This window comes from Phalacrocorax aristotelis, chromosome 1 (genome assembly GCF_949628215.1).
Source record: "Phalacrocorax aristotelis chromosome 1, bGulAri2.1, whole genome shotgun sequence".
In the NCBI taxonomy this organism is placed as follows: Eukaryota; Metazoa; Chordata; class Aves; order Suliformes; family Phalacrocoracidae; genus Phalacrocorax; species Phalacrocorax aristotelis.
In genome coordinates this window covers 97,638,900-97,652,451 of record NC_134276.1, presented here as the reverse complement: position 1 = coordinate 97,652,451, position 13,552 = coordinate 97,638,900, and the positions used below count along the sequence as shown (strand labels likewise).

The 13,552-nt window shown below is 45.4% G+C and overlaps 1 long non-coding RNA gene across 1 annotated transcript; it reads right to left on the bottom strand.

Moving 5' to 3' along the window:
- Nucleotides 1–2,978: 2,978 nt before the first annotated feature.
- On the bottom strand, nt 2,979–12,661 carry LOC142052130 (uncharacterized). The gene is made up of 3 exons (XR_012658731.1): nt 12,378–12,661; nt 9,905–10,168; nt 2,979–3,443 (listed from the first exon to the last, which is right to left on the bottom strand). It is a non-coding gene; the product is annotated as an uncharacterized LOC142052130 (long non-coding RNA).
- Nucleotides 12,662–13,552: the final 891 nt, after the last annotated feature.

The following is a 13,552-nucleotide window of genomic DNA, read 5'->3' as shown; positions in this document are numbered from 1 at the left end:
ACCTTTGCCATGGCAAAGTGCTCTGATGGTTGCCAAACCTGGGCTAACCAGTGCCTGCGGGGCACCTGGCTGGTGAAGGATTCCCTGGTTTGGTGCCAGTGCCCCAGGGAGAGCCTGGGCAACGTCTCTCTCTCTGCTCCCCTCTTCTCAGAAACCCCTGAGAGTCTCCCCAATACTGGGATGCTCTGCACTGCCCGGAGGCGAGGGGTGCTCCTTGTTGCCTGAGATGGAGGGTTGTGGATAACCCCAGGAGGTGCATACCCGGACACCCAGAGTTGCTGGAAGTGGGTGGGAATAACTTTTTGGAAAAGGGGCACGGAGCACTGGAAATAGAAGATGTAATGGAGAAAAAAATAAAAAAGCCAAAAAAAGAGCAGTTCTCAAAGGAAAGAAAAAAAAAAGTCTGAGCATTGTTCCCAAGGGTTCAAAAGAAAAGTACCTTTAATGTGGTGTATTTAATGGTTTTGGGAAAATGTAGCAGAGCAGTTAGTTTGCATTTTCCTGGTCTGTCATGGTAGCGCTGCACTTGCAAGCAGGCTGGAAATACCTTGGTCATGCCGCAGAGCGAAGGCAGCGCGGCCGGGCTCGGTGCTTGGTGGCAGTGCTGCTGCTGTCGCAGCCCTGCTGGGTGACTCTTCCAAAGGGAAGTGGGGACAGTGGGGTTTTTCCCTCCATGGTAAAAATGGTATGTCCAGGTCATCCTGAGCTACCCTTTCTCTCTTCCCTCCCAAAGTCTCACATACTTGAACTGAAGCTGAGGAGTTTTCCCCAGAGAAGTTAATGGCTCTTCCCCACCATAAAGCTGAGCACATATGTGTGTCTGCAGGGTCCGTGTCTTAGCTGAGCCTGGTATGGGAGCAACTTTCAGACAAACAAGTATTTTAAAGCTTCCTCATAAAGGAAACCTGCATTTTAAAACTTTTATTTATTTACAAGTGACAGATACTTAGTTGATGTTTACCAGTAATGACTATTTCAACAACATGCTCTTGCTTTGCAGGAGCAGCATCTTCCTCCCATGTTACCACAGCCTGAGGCAATCAGGTTTTGGATTAAGGTTCCTCTCTTGTCCCCCACCTCCTACTTTTTTTCTTCCTTGTTTTATCGCTCCCAGATTTTTCCACCTTGTCTTTTTTTCAGCTGTGTTGCATATTTCTATTGACTCCTCTCCCTCTTCCACTTCATCTTGACCCAGCACTCAGACCACAATATCCTCTTTCCCTTGCTCACCCTTCCCCAAGTGCCCACAGGCTGGTGAGCAGAGGGTGTGTGGTGCACAGCTGCCCCTGCAAGCCACCACACAGCATCCCAGGTGCGGTGGGAGGCTCTTCAGCAGCATCCTGCTCCTTCTTAAACAAAGATGTGGTACCCTGCTCTGGTGGTTTTGTGAAGGTAACAGTTGTGTGATCTTAGGTACTCAATGTCTCTGTGCCTCCTTGTTTCTGTGTCTGTAGAGAAGGAATAATATTTCTGTGGGTTAAAGAAGAGCTATGGGGTAAACTCACTTCTTTGCAAGGTTTCTGAACATCACAGAGATGAGGGATTTGCAAGCAGGCGAGCAAACATGGCAGTCAGTGGGATGGATTCATGGTGTCAGGGTATGCTTGGGGTACCATCCCTCACCCTCTTTACTTTGGAGCCTGTGAGCAAGTCTGATGCCCTTTTTCTCAAGCAAATCCTGGCTGTGCTCATCTTTAGTGATTTCATAGTAAAGCTGTTCAGATATTATCCTTCTATCTTCAGCCTGTGAATGAACAAAAGCCTCCCTAACCACCCTGTCAATGTTATGGCACTTATATCTGCCACCTGTGGTCAGGGTTTACTCCATCCCTTTGTATTGCTTCCAGAGTCATTTGGAGGGTTAGTCGCAGCAGTATCACTGCCAGGGGCTCAGGAAAGGTCGGTGATCACTCCTCAGGTAGGCAGGGTGGAGCTGGGTATGTGCCCACTGTCTGCCGTGGGACAGGAGGTGCCAAACAGGTCCCCAATCCTTGGGTTTGGTGGCATAGCCGTGCAGATTCACTGCAAGCCTTTGGGCTGGGGCTGCCTGCCCTGCCCTCCCAGCTGCTCTGTGCACGCTGCAGGACATGTCGGGGGGCTGTCCCCCAGCTGCATCCCTGTCCTACCTTTCCCTGTGCTGGGCCATATCTGTCCATGGTGGAGTCGGGCTCGGGCTGTTTTTACACCCCCGCGCTGCACATCCACCTGCCCTTGGTGGCACGATACTAACCTCCACAGGAGCTTAGGCAGCTCTTGAGATTTGGTTTGCTTTTCTGCTCAACTGCTGAAAAGGCAGATGAGAACCCTCTGCTTGATTCCTGTTGACTGAGATGTCCGGCAGCAGGTTGCAGGGCATTAGCCACACTCTGGAAGAGGAAATGGGTGAGAAAAAGCCATGGGAAGGTGACTTCAACCTGCTGGTGATGTGGAAAGAGGCTCTAGCTGAGCCAACGACCAGACAGACACCTCACTGTATTTGTGCAGGTCTCAGACTCCCGCAGTGCTGGAGGCGGGACAAAGGGACAGAGGGAGCAGTGGTGGGTTTCATTCCCCTGCCAGAAGAAGGGGGGAAAGAGCAAATGAGCATCCAGCTATCAGCTGCCTCCCTCTGAGCGTTGCAGAGCTGTGGCCCAGGCTTGGTTTCTCCCAGACAGAGCTGAGTCCCGCTGTCATCATTAATGTGCTCCTGACATGTTCCCTGGGTCTGATGAAGTCAAAGGGAGCATTTCTCTGGGCTCCAGGGCGGAAACCAGAGCTGGTCAGCCCTGGGATGTCCCCCTCGGGTTTGTCGTGGCTGGGATGCTTGCCTCCACAGGTTTTGATTTATCTCCCTTGAACAGCAAACTAAGGACAGCTGCACTGGCATGGGATTTGTGCCAGGCTGGACTAGCTTGCTGGAAAGGACTGTCTCTGCTGCTGTGCCCATCTTCTTCTTACTACCCGTATTAGGTGGCTAAAGGAGGTTTGTACCTGAACCATCTCTTGCTCTACTGTAACATCTCTGTAACCTTGGATTTTCTGTGAAATGAGTACACTTTTCCTCTCATAACTCTACTAACGATTCTAGGATGCTCAGGTACCTCAATAACGTGTGTGTATGTGTATGCATTCATGCAGACACAGGCATTCGTCTGTGCCATATCCAGCAAATTTCTTTTAGGCACTGGAGGTCCTTGAGTTTCAGAAGAAAAAGTGTTTGGCTATAGACCAGGTTGAGTACTCTTACTGCAATTTGTTTATTGTTTAACTTTCATTAATCTGTGGTGAACACACAATTTAAGGGAACAGGGACAGGCGATAAATGCTTTAAATTTTGGTGCAGGAAAACTGTTACTGACTGGGCCCGGAGTTTACCCTCCAGAGTTATCATTAGAAGAACAGGCTAATTGTGTTGATCTGGCACTGATAAACTCTTCATGTCCTTTGGAGGTCGCCTACCAGTCCTAGAGAGCAGAGGGGAGAAAAATATCAAAGGGCTTTAATTAGCTGACTGAGGAAATTGCCAAAGAGTATACAAAGTTAATCTAAAAATAGAAAGTTGTCATTATAATAGAGATTCAGAAAAGCAGGATAGATTACAATAAAGTAAAAGTTTCCCCCACTTTAACAAAGCTCACTCAGGTGAGTCTTTCTATCAAATATGACCTTGATGTGTAAAGCATGCACTTAATGGTCTAAATATTCAGTCCACATGGGAAGTCCCGATGCCTGGCAGGTGCCTACTGTGGCAGTCCAGGACCGTGTATTTCAAGGGTGCTGTGTAGCCAAGAAGTTTGAGCTGTGGTTCAGCAATTAATGGGCCTTATACTAAAGCATTGACTTTGAGGACACAGCATGGTCCTGTGTGCTGTCCTGAGCACAGGAGCTGCAGCGTATCACGAGGGTACTGGGGAGCGAGACAGAAGGTGGCTTTTGGAAAGTCCCTTTACACTTTTTGCATCCCAAAGGGCCATTTTAATTGGCTGCCATACAGACTGTGTGGGCTTGCAAAAGGCCAAGGAAAGGCTGAGAGGGAAAAAGTGCAAGGTTTGTTTCCACTTTAAAGTTAAGTGACTCATAATTCAAGGCATTAATTAATGACCTAAGTAATTATTACTTTAATTTGGTCTCAGCTGTTTTTGTTAGTTAATTATTAATAATTGTAAATTGGCAATTGTAATTGTTAATCAAATCAATTAAATGACTGGGGTTTTCTTAATCTTTTTCTTGAAGGCTCTTACCCCGCCCCAGAACCATGGGATCAGCATGGGGAAATCATTTATAAGCTTCAGGGAGGGAAGATGGAGTAGCAAGAAATGGTCACAGTATGCATTGGCTTGCCAATGCCTACACGTGCCCATGGAAAGTACCTCTGGTGCTGCCTCTTGGAAGTGTTTGGGCTGCAGCCAGCAAGTTCTGCTCAGGTGCTACAGTAACGCTTCCCAGATGATGCCCTGCGAACAGAAACCTCTGCTTTTCTCTCACTGCCCGTTCAAACACATGCAAGTGGTTCGGGTGCTGTTTCACACTGACCTTGGGAGAGAGCAAAGGCTCTCTCACCTTGCTGAGCTCTCATGTGCTCTGAGGTGATGGGGGTGTTTAGTCGCGTGCTTGAGCCAGGAGCCAGGAATGGGCTAAACAATAACGTGGGAAACAGAAGCTCAGCAGTTTTAAAGAAACGCAGGGCAGAATTTTTCATGCGGCAAAGAGCCTGGGGAGCTGATAAGTATAACTCAGTTAGAGTGACTGTGGCTGGGCACCAGCACCTAGACCTGCTTTGCTGAAGATCATCAACACCAGACGATTCTCATTTTAAACTGATTGATACAGGACCACAGGCAGTATTTTAAGCATATATGCTTTAACAGTGGTATCCTATCCACAAGCTGTCCTGGGTCAGGTTTTCTGCCTACCTGCTTAAACTCCCTTGAGTTAAATTTTCTGCTGGTTTTCACCTACCGGTGGGAGCTTGTGTGGGTCCGTGCTGCTCTGTGCTAGTAACTAGCTATAGCTGTCTACGCTTAGCATCACTGAAGTGGTATGGAGAATGACTCCTATATTTCTGGGGGCTTGGGGTCAAATTTTTCCTTTAGACAACCAGCTGGTGGTGGCCAACACTGTCATCCAGAGTTTACTGGGCAAACTCGTTTTGGTCCACATGATGGGCTTAGTTAAGGCAAATGCTGAGCCATCTAATGCTTTGGGTAGACTTGTTTTAGCTGAATATTATTTGGGGGGATGGGATGTGTAAGTATATGTGTATGACTATGTGAAAAGGTTGAACAAGCTTTTGTGACCCAAAGAACAGGCCCTGGGAGGGACCAGGATGTTGGCTAGAGGGGTTTTAGCATGGCTAGCAGGAAATTTGATGATTTCTCCATCGAAGCAGGGCTCTGTGTGGTTGTTGGTTGTTAACAAATAAGCTGACATCAAAGTAATCTGATGCTGGTCTCTGTTTCTTCTCACAACTAAAATAACTTGCGCGCCTCACTTGGTCAAAAATGACAGCAGGTGAAAAAAGACTGGGGTGCCAGATCTATCCAGAAGTTTAACAGTGCTCTGCTTTACTCAGTGGTGAAAACCCAAGCCTTTCCTACAATCCCTGTCAGACAAAGGATATAGAGGCAATGATGTACATTTCTCATGGGGAAATGAGAGCTCGGAAGTGTTCAGGAGGGGCCCTTGAGCCAGCTGAGGATGGGGACTACCACTAACCAATTCAGCGTTCAGCTGGGGGAAAGGCTGCTATTTTTAAAAAAAAAGTCATTTTTTCAGCCAAAGATTGCCTCCTCCCCACAGGGCTGCAGGTGATTTTTTTTCAACCTCCTCTAAACATTTATGGTGAGAGCACAGACTGGGCACAGTATGCCTGTGGGAGGAAGAAGGGAATTCAGGTACCACTGGAAATTTTCTTATGTTATAAGAAATTAACTGGACCTAGATACCCAATGGAGCTGCCATAAAATCCAGTTAAACTGAAGTTTTTCTCAGGAGAGCTTGGTTTTTACCCTAGGCACTTTGAAATGAGAGGATTAAAGTAAAAGGTTTTGTTGCCGAACCGTACATAAAATGAAGAGAACTTTCATAACTAGTTTCACGGTTTCAGCTACTTTGGAAAAGCCATGCTGGTTTTCTTTTTTTCTAGTAATAACCCTTGATAACCTTGTCCTGGCTCCACAAAGAGCGGATGTCTCTGCCGGTGCCCCCTGCCAAGTGCCCTGGGGAAGCAGCTCTCCTGCACCGCTGGGCAACGGGCAGCTCGTCTGCAAGCGCGGCCCAATGTTTCTGGTTGATCCGAAAACAGTCCTCTTTTTATGTCTTCTGCTTTCACAATCTTGGTAGAGGCCTGCTAACCACAAGAGTTTTGTTCATCTGCCAGAAACCACCCATGGCTGCTAAGTTGCCCACAATGAGCATCAGAGGCTCCGCTTGCCAGCGGTGCCTTGGTCACCGCCACAGAGGCAGCACTGCAAAAATGAGGCAGCGCTGCAAAAACCTGGCAGTTTTACAATGGGACAGCCTGGGTAGCTTCAAAATGGGTTTTTCTGTGACCTCTGGTGGTATTTTAATAACCTGTTCAATGTGCTCAAATGTTTTTTTCTTACTTTATTTTTTCTTTAAAAGCTCAGCCTGTGCGTTGGCCCTCAGCAAACCATAAAGATGCAGAAAACCACAGATGACTGCTAACCAGGAAATGAAAGGCTTCATCTAGACTGATTCCATCTATGCCACCATCCTCCACCCTCCCAAGTCCACCCGTCCCCCCTTTGGTTCCCCGGCAGCTGCAGAAGCTGCCAAAGCTGCAAAGACCAATGTCATGCCTAGACCTGCTTTGCATAACTCCTGAAGAAGGGTATTTCCAAAAACTTCCCCCAGGAGCCTGCACCACCCTTCACTGGGTTTCGCTCTGGTTATGATTAGCTGACCCTGTTTATGCTTCGTCCTTCGGGGTAAAACGGGCAATTCCCCTTCCTCACTGCCAAGCCCATACTTTAAATAGCTGTGGAGTTTTACACCTTCACTTAACCAAGCTAGATATCTAGTGTTTTCGTCTCTCCTCATCAATCCATGCCTAACCCTCTGATCTTTCTTTGCTTATCTCCACATTTTCCCACTGTCTGTTAGTGTCTTCCCAAAGACATGCCGCCTCCAGAGGAGGGGGTGTCATCGGGCCATTTGTGCAAGGACACATTCCCCTCCTCTTCTCCCGCGGGATGCCCCTGCAGCGCCCCGACGCCACGGGACCCTCGCCAGTGGATGTGAATAAGCAGAGTTGACGGCTGTCCGAGCCCCAGCCTCAGAGACAGCCGGGCGTAACAGACTTTGTTCATTGCTTTGCCACACAGCATAAATCTGATGCACTAGTATTCACCAAAGGGCTGGGTTTTGTTTTATCTTCTAGGACCCTAAAAACATTTGACTCAAAACAGAGGTGCTTTTATCTTGCTAAAGGCTGGCTGGGTTTTACTTTCTATCTGGAAATGAAATATTGGTGTTATTATAATCTGGCTTGGAAACCTGCCATTGGATTTAGTGGGGCAGGAATGCTGAGTTATATTTTAATACTGTTGAGGTATTTTGATATACAAAATTATTTTTCTTTAGAAGGAGAGCTAACTAAATGAAACAAAACAACATTTGCCACCATGAGAAATGCCTTATGGCATTTACTGATTGTTCACTACATCCCTGCGGCTTTTGGCTGGTTAAGGAGAGGTACAAAACCTGTATTATTCTCTATGAAGTTCTGCAAGCTTTCAGTCACTTGTGTAACTACCTCTCATATTTCCTAGGGTGGTGTCTGCATGCAGGTCTCTAGACGTCTCTTGAGTCTTGCCATAGCCACCTTAACACTTGTGTTCATTTTACCGCGTTTATTTTCAGCATGTGCACATTTCTGTGAAATGAAACTTGTAACTCAAAGCATTTGGTAGGAAATGTTATTATTTCCATAAAGAATTTTTTTCTCTGGAAAAAATAAATGCTCTCGCTACCAAGCAGAGAGTGGGTAAGTATGTTCAACGTAAAACGCTGTCTAGATAATTTTAATACTGAGCCAGTTAACTTTTGTCAAGTCAGGCATGACTATGATCCAGTCCTGTTAATATAATGCAAAGCATGTTGTTATTTTGTGAAACACATACGTTACATCTCACATATACTTTAAAATGCGAACTGATCATACGTGCATACATGGTGCATATTGGACAGCTCATCTTTCAAATGTACTGTAGCTATAAGCTGATATGAAATGTTGTATCCTATTCTTATAAATTCAACTTCAGCCCTTCTAAGCGATAACAAAAAAAAAAATAGGTAACTGTACGTCTAAGATTAAAAGATATGTATCAGGAAAGACTTTTGCAATACAATTTTTTTTTTTTAAAAAGAATGTCAAACTCAAAATGGAAGATCAAATTACCCCTTCAAAAACATTTCCTATTTCTGATTCAATAGCAGCACTTTCTTGTTTTCTGGAGGAGAGAATTCGTCTAGTGACTTGACCATGAAACTCTGCATGATGGTCCGTAACCACAGCTCCAGGCAAAGGCACAGCTTTGGTGCTGTTCCCACATAACTGACTTGTTTCAAAGGGCACCAGTCTAAGCAACGAAAGATCCAGACTGACTGATCAGGTACAGGAATCTTTATATAAGTAACTGAGAAAATTGTACAAAATATGAGAATGAGCTATTTTCTGATACTCCTTCCCACTACTAAAACACTTAGCAAGGTGAAGAGGAATCCATGTGCATTTCAAGTGGCTCCTAGAAAGCTCCCACACTGTCATCTAGGGCTGCCCTGAGAACCAAAAGCCAGGGCCTGGCTCCCTGGAACAACAGCAAGCTTCAGCATATGAGCTTGCATTTAGCCATCACCAAACTAGGCAGCGTGAAAAAAAACCCACCCATTTATCAGAGTGTCTGTGTGACTATTCTTTTTAATCCTAGGCAAGAAGTCAAGGAGCACGTGAGCAGAGGGAGTGAGCCACCCTCATTAGCCCTGGTGGTTCTCATGCATCTTTGGGGAAGATCATTGAAAGCTTGAACTGAAAGGAAGGCTATACAGGTACTGCTCCCCAGTCGTATAAAGGTGTCATTCTCTAGACCTGTTCCTCTGACACCTTTTCCTAGCATTAAAATCAGTGGAGTAGCTGCAGATGAAGATGGCTGGAGAAATTTAAAAGGCAGGAATAAGCAGGAGGGTTACTTAATGTTTTTAAAGTTGCTGCTTTTTGACACGAAAGTTGAGATCAAGGAAACAATTATTTGGTTTCAGGGGTTTCCCTGCTCTGCTTCTTGGTGGGCAGCATGTGGCAGGAATAAGGTTGTTTTCATCAGCATACTGCTCAGCAAGTGGGGAAACAAGCATTAGGTTTAAAATAGCTGCAAGTTATTTTCTATGCACCCTTTCCCCAACCTTGGACCAACACTGGCTTTCTATAAACGAATGAATTATTTTCTCTCTTCCACACCAGAACGCCACAGCTGCGCACGGGGAGTCAGGTCATGCACCCTTTTTGTTAATCTTTGACTGCCAGGTCCTGAATAGGCTTCCTCGGTAAACAATATCTTGTTATAATAAGTGTATGTTACCTATATGTTTGCTATGACTCCACAGTTCTTCCTTACTGTGACTCTTGTGACACAGCTGAAGCTGTCCTTGATGCTTAAATCCCAGTGGCAGCGTGTATCTGGCACACACTGCCAGCTAATGGCCTTATGGTATAGCACACACTCTTTTTTTAAGTTACAGAATACTAAATGTAACCTTTTAAAATAGGGAGAAAAATATGTGGGTATTACTTTTTTTGTCCTGACAGTGCCTCGTGGTTGCCTGCACTGTGCTGCCCTAGTCCAGGTCCTCTCTCTCCTATCCAGCTTTTGTAGACATTTAGGCAGGGCTCCCACTACAACGTACTTACCAGGCGTGTTTCTGAAGAGTGACGTGCTTGTCTACATTACGCTGTTCTTCCTCAGGTGATGGTCACCGGTGACTTCCAAATCACTGCTTTTTCTTTCTTTTCCGTCTGTCCTTTCTTCTACCACATGGTGCAACTCCGGAAGGCACAGAGGGCCCAGGACAGGCGACCAGTCACACGCAATAGCCATCCCTTGCTATTCATACCGTGGCTTTGTGGCAGTGCGTTCGTAATGGACAAGATAGAGGAAAAGGAAAGGAATTAATTCTGTGGGAGAGAATAAGGGAACAAGGAAAAGAAGGAAAGCACTGACTGGGGCTTTGGCTGCCCTGGGCTGTGGAGCACCTGGGAACGTCCTTTGAAAGGAAGCAAAAGGATATCATAGTACTCATTTTACTTGATAAACCTTTCATTTTTAGGAATTTTTGGGCATGTGGAAGGTAGGAGGAGGAGGTTGCTGCTGGTAATTACACAGCTCCTGCGGAGTGTATTGTGTGTGCCGGTAGGATGGTTTTCAATATCTGTGCAGTATGATTTTTAAAGGCTAAGGACAACGTTATGGTCATGTCATGCAAGCCAGATAGTCAGAGCTCAGCCTGCAGTCAGATCTGGTCAACCACTAAGAGGGGCAAACAATTGATTGTCACTGAAGTAACTTTTGGGAGGCTTCTGGGATTCAGTTCGATGCCTGTGGTCAGACTGTGGGACTTCCCTTTGCAGGGCTGGAGGAATAGATGACATTCAAGGCAGGGGAAAGACACTGAAACACTGGAGGGGCATTACACGGACAGTGCTGGGCCATCAGCCTGCCTGGATGCAGGAACTGACCACAAAAGATTCCTGCCACAGATGCTGGACATGTCTGCTTGTGTTCCTTGGAGGCTCAAACAGGCACTGCACGATGCAGTCCCTCAGTGACAGCCCTCCATCCAGAGCTCCTGACCTGCAGTAACACATTGCTAAAAATCCCGTGTGTTCAAGTAAAAGTTGTTTTCTTGGCTCTTTATGCTTCTGGGATATTCTTCCCCCTCTTTTTTTTTTTTTTTTTCTGGATGGGTTGTTTTGCCATGGCTTTTCTCTGTAACAAAAGCTATTAGTTTCGGAGTCAGTTAACCGGACAAAAAAACATAGTTTGTCCCCAATCTTTAGGAAGTTTGAAGACAATATTCAGCGAACTGAGCGAGAAGGGCATTAAGTGAGGTATGTGGAGGTGATGGGTAAATGATTTCTCACTTTTTTTTCTTTTTAAGTTTTAAGATACACATGGAATACAAACACTCAGAAGGAATGGCTCAGGAAATGATCTTGGGAAATTTGAGATGGACGCAGGTACATTCAATAATATGTGTGTTGCTCTAAAAATGTGGGCAGAGGGAATGTTGGCCGGAAGGAAATTTATAGAAACAAAAGGGGAGGGGGGAATAGCTGAAGAAAATGCTGTTTCTCTGATTCATAAAATACAGGCATTAGCTGCTGAGTTGGAATAGTTCAGACTTTCTATTGAGTGCCTTAGAGACATGTCCCTTTGCAAGAGAAGAGAAGCTGGCTCCTAAAGCAAAATATATAAAACTAAGAAGTTGAAGCCATTGTCATTGTAGCAAGACTAAAATTACAGCAGTTGTTTTTAATTCACTGCCCCTGTGTATCTGCACTGAGTTCTACGCTTATAGGAATTAACACCAGACTAGAAACTGAAGTCTGGCAAACCCTTGTCTGCAGGCTTAGCTTTGAGCCCAGGACTAGTCTTGTTAGCCATTACAGGGGTGAAGGTAAGACACAGGGGGCAACAGGACATCTCAGGAAGTGCAGAAGAGGAAATAAGTGAAAATTCATGCATTTACTTATGCTCTTTCTTGGGAATTGTCCTAGGAAGGAATCTGTAGGAATACAGAAGATACTGGTAACTTGTTGAATCAAATTAATGCAGGCATAAGAAGGCATTGGCTTTCAGAATTTTGTAGTTGAAGTCATTGCTTCATTTCATGTGTTTTCTATCCCCTGAGTCACTCTTCTTTTTCAAACACACTGTGAAATTAAAAATCCTCCAAATCTGTGCAAAGCCTGCTTCAATCTGGGAAAGATGTAGGAAAGAAGGGGAATGAGAAAGGGAGAAAAAAAGGCCTGGGATAACATCCAGAACTATTTGACTACAGGAATCTTCATCTGCCAGGAGCAGAAGAATGCCTTTCTACAATGGATAGCAAGCAAAATGCTGAAAGAAGTGAGCATAAGAAGCTCTATTGAATCAACAATTTTTTGGTGAAAGAAATACAATTTTTCTGGGCTGAAGTGAGCTGAAATGCTTAAAAAGTCTGTTGCCTATATTACATCTGGAGAACTGCTGTGGCGTATTTTGCGGTGATCTTTCCAGGTTTTCATTCTGCTAAGATTCCCTGGGAGAGCTGCCTCCTGGTGTGAAGATTGGGGTGCTACCCCCAAAACTGACTTTAAAAAGACGATGAACTACAATGCTTACAGTCAGGTTTTGGGGGTGCTCTGGGCACTGTAAGTCAGAGAGAAACCGCAGTTGTCCTCATGGTCAAAATGACGTTGTTGCAATCCTCTTCATCCTCCAAGGCGTGCAGCAACTGGTTTTCACAGGTCTGCAGACTGTAGGTGTTCATGTGTACGTTTCCCACCCTAGTGAAAATGAACGTTACAAAAAAAAGTGAATATACCCTAAATCACACAGTCCTACAGTCTTTGAGTTACAGAAGTCCATTCCAAACATGTAAAAGTCAAGAAAAAGCAAAAGTTATGTTTCTTCTTGGAAACTTTTACTGCCCCTAATCAATACCTGCTGCTTTTCTCTGAGGAACAAGGATGCTCATAAAATGAAGCTGTACACCATGCTTTCATTCATAAAACTCTGTAAAGTTTTGGTTACGTTCTTGAGAAACTTTCCAAGTCTTGGCCTAGGGATGTGGATAAGAAAGAAATTCCCACCTTTCTCAGAGCTCTCTTTAGCTTTATTTTAACAAAGAAGCTTCGACCACTGCCTCACAGCAGCTGCCCCGGCCCCACACACCATCTCTGGGGCTGTGCCGGGGTGGATTGTGCGAGGAAGTGAAAAGGGAAATGGGGAGGCAAGAGGATTTCTAGAGCAGCTGCCTTGGCATGGCTTCCCATCAGCTGCGCTTGGCAGCCTTCAGATGGGTTTAGCTATGGACAGTGAGAGCCAGAGATCAGGGTCTGAGCAAAAATGAAGTGGACAGGTCGTCTTCTTCGCGTTGCAGGTTTTGGACAAAGCATCCTTTATCTCAGAAAAGTACCGGTATGAAATATGCCTGCCACTAATGAGGCCAAGCAGAGCAAAAGATGCAGGATTTGTGATGCTCCATTTTGGCCAGCTTCCCTTCTTCGGGGCTTTGCTGAAATACGAGGGCCGTGGCAGAACTGTTGTAATTGGTGCGCTCTTGAAAACGGAGATGCTATAAATAGCCAGATGGAGATTGAAGTGGAGGGGATGCCAGAGCTGGTTTTTTTTTTTTTAACTGTTGCTTGAGGTGAACAGAATACTAATTAGTCTGGGAAAACCAATACTATTCGGTCAGGTAGTTAAATAGTTGCAGCATGCTGCTTTATTTTTTATTTGCCTCCCTTTAGAAGTCTCTTTCTCTGTCTCCTCCCTGATTCCATCTTTGCTGGTAT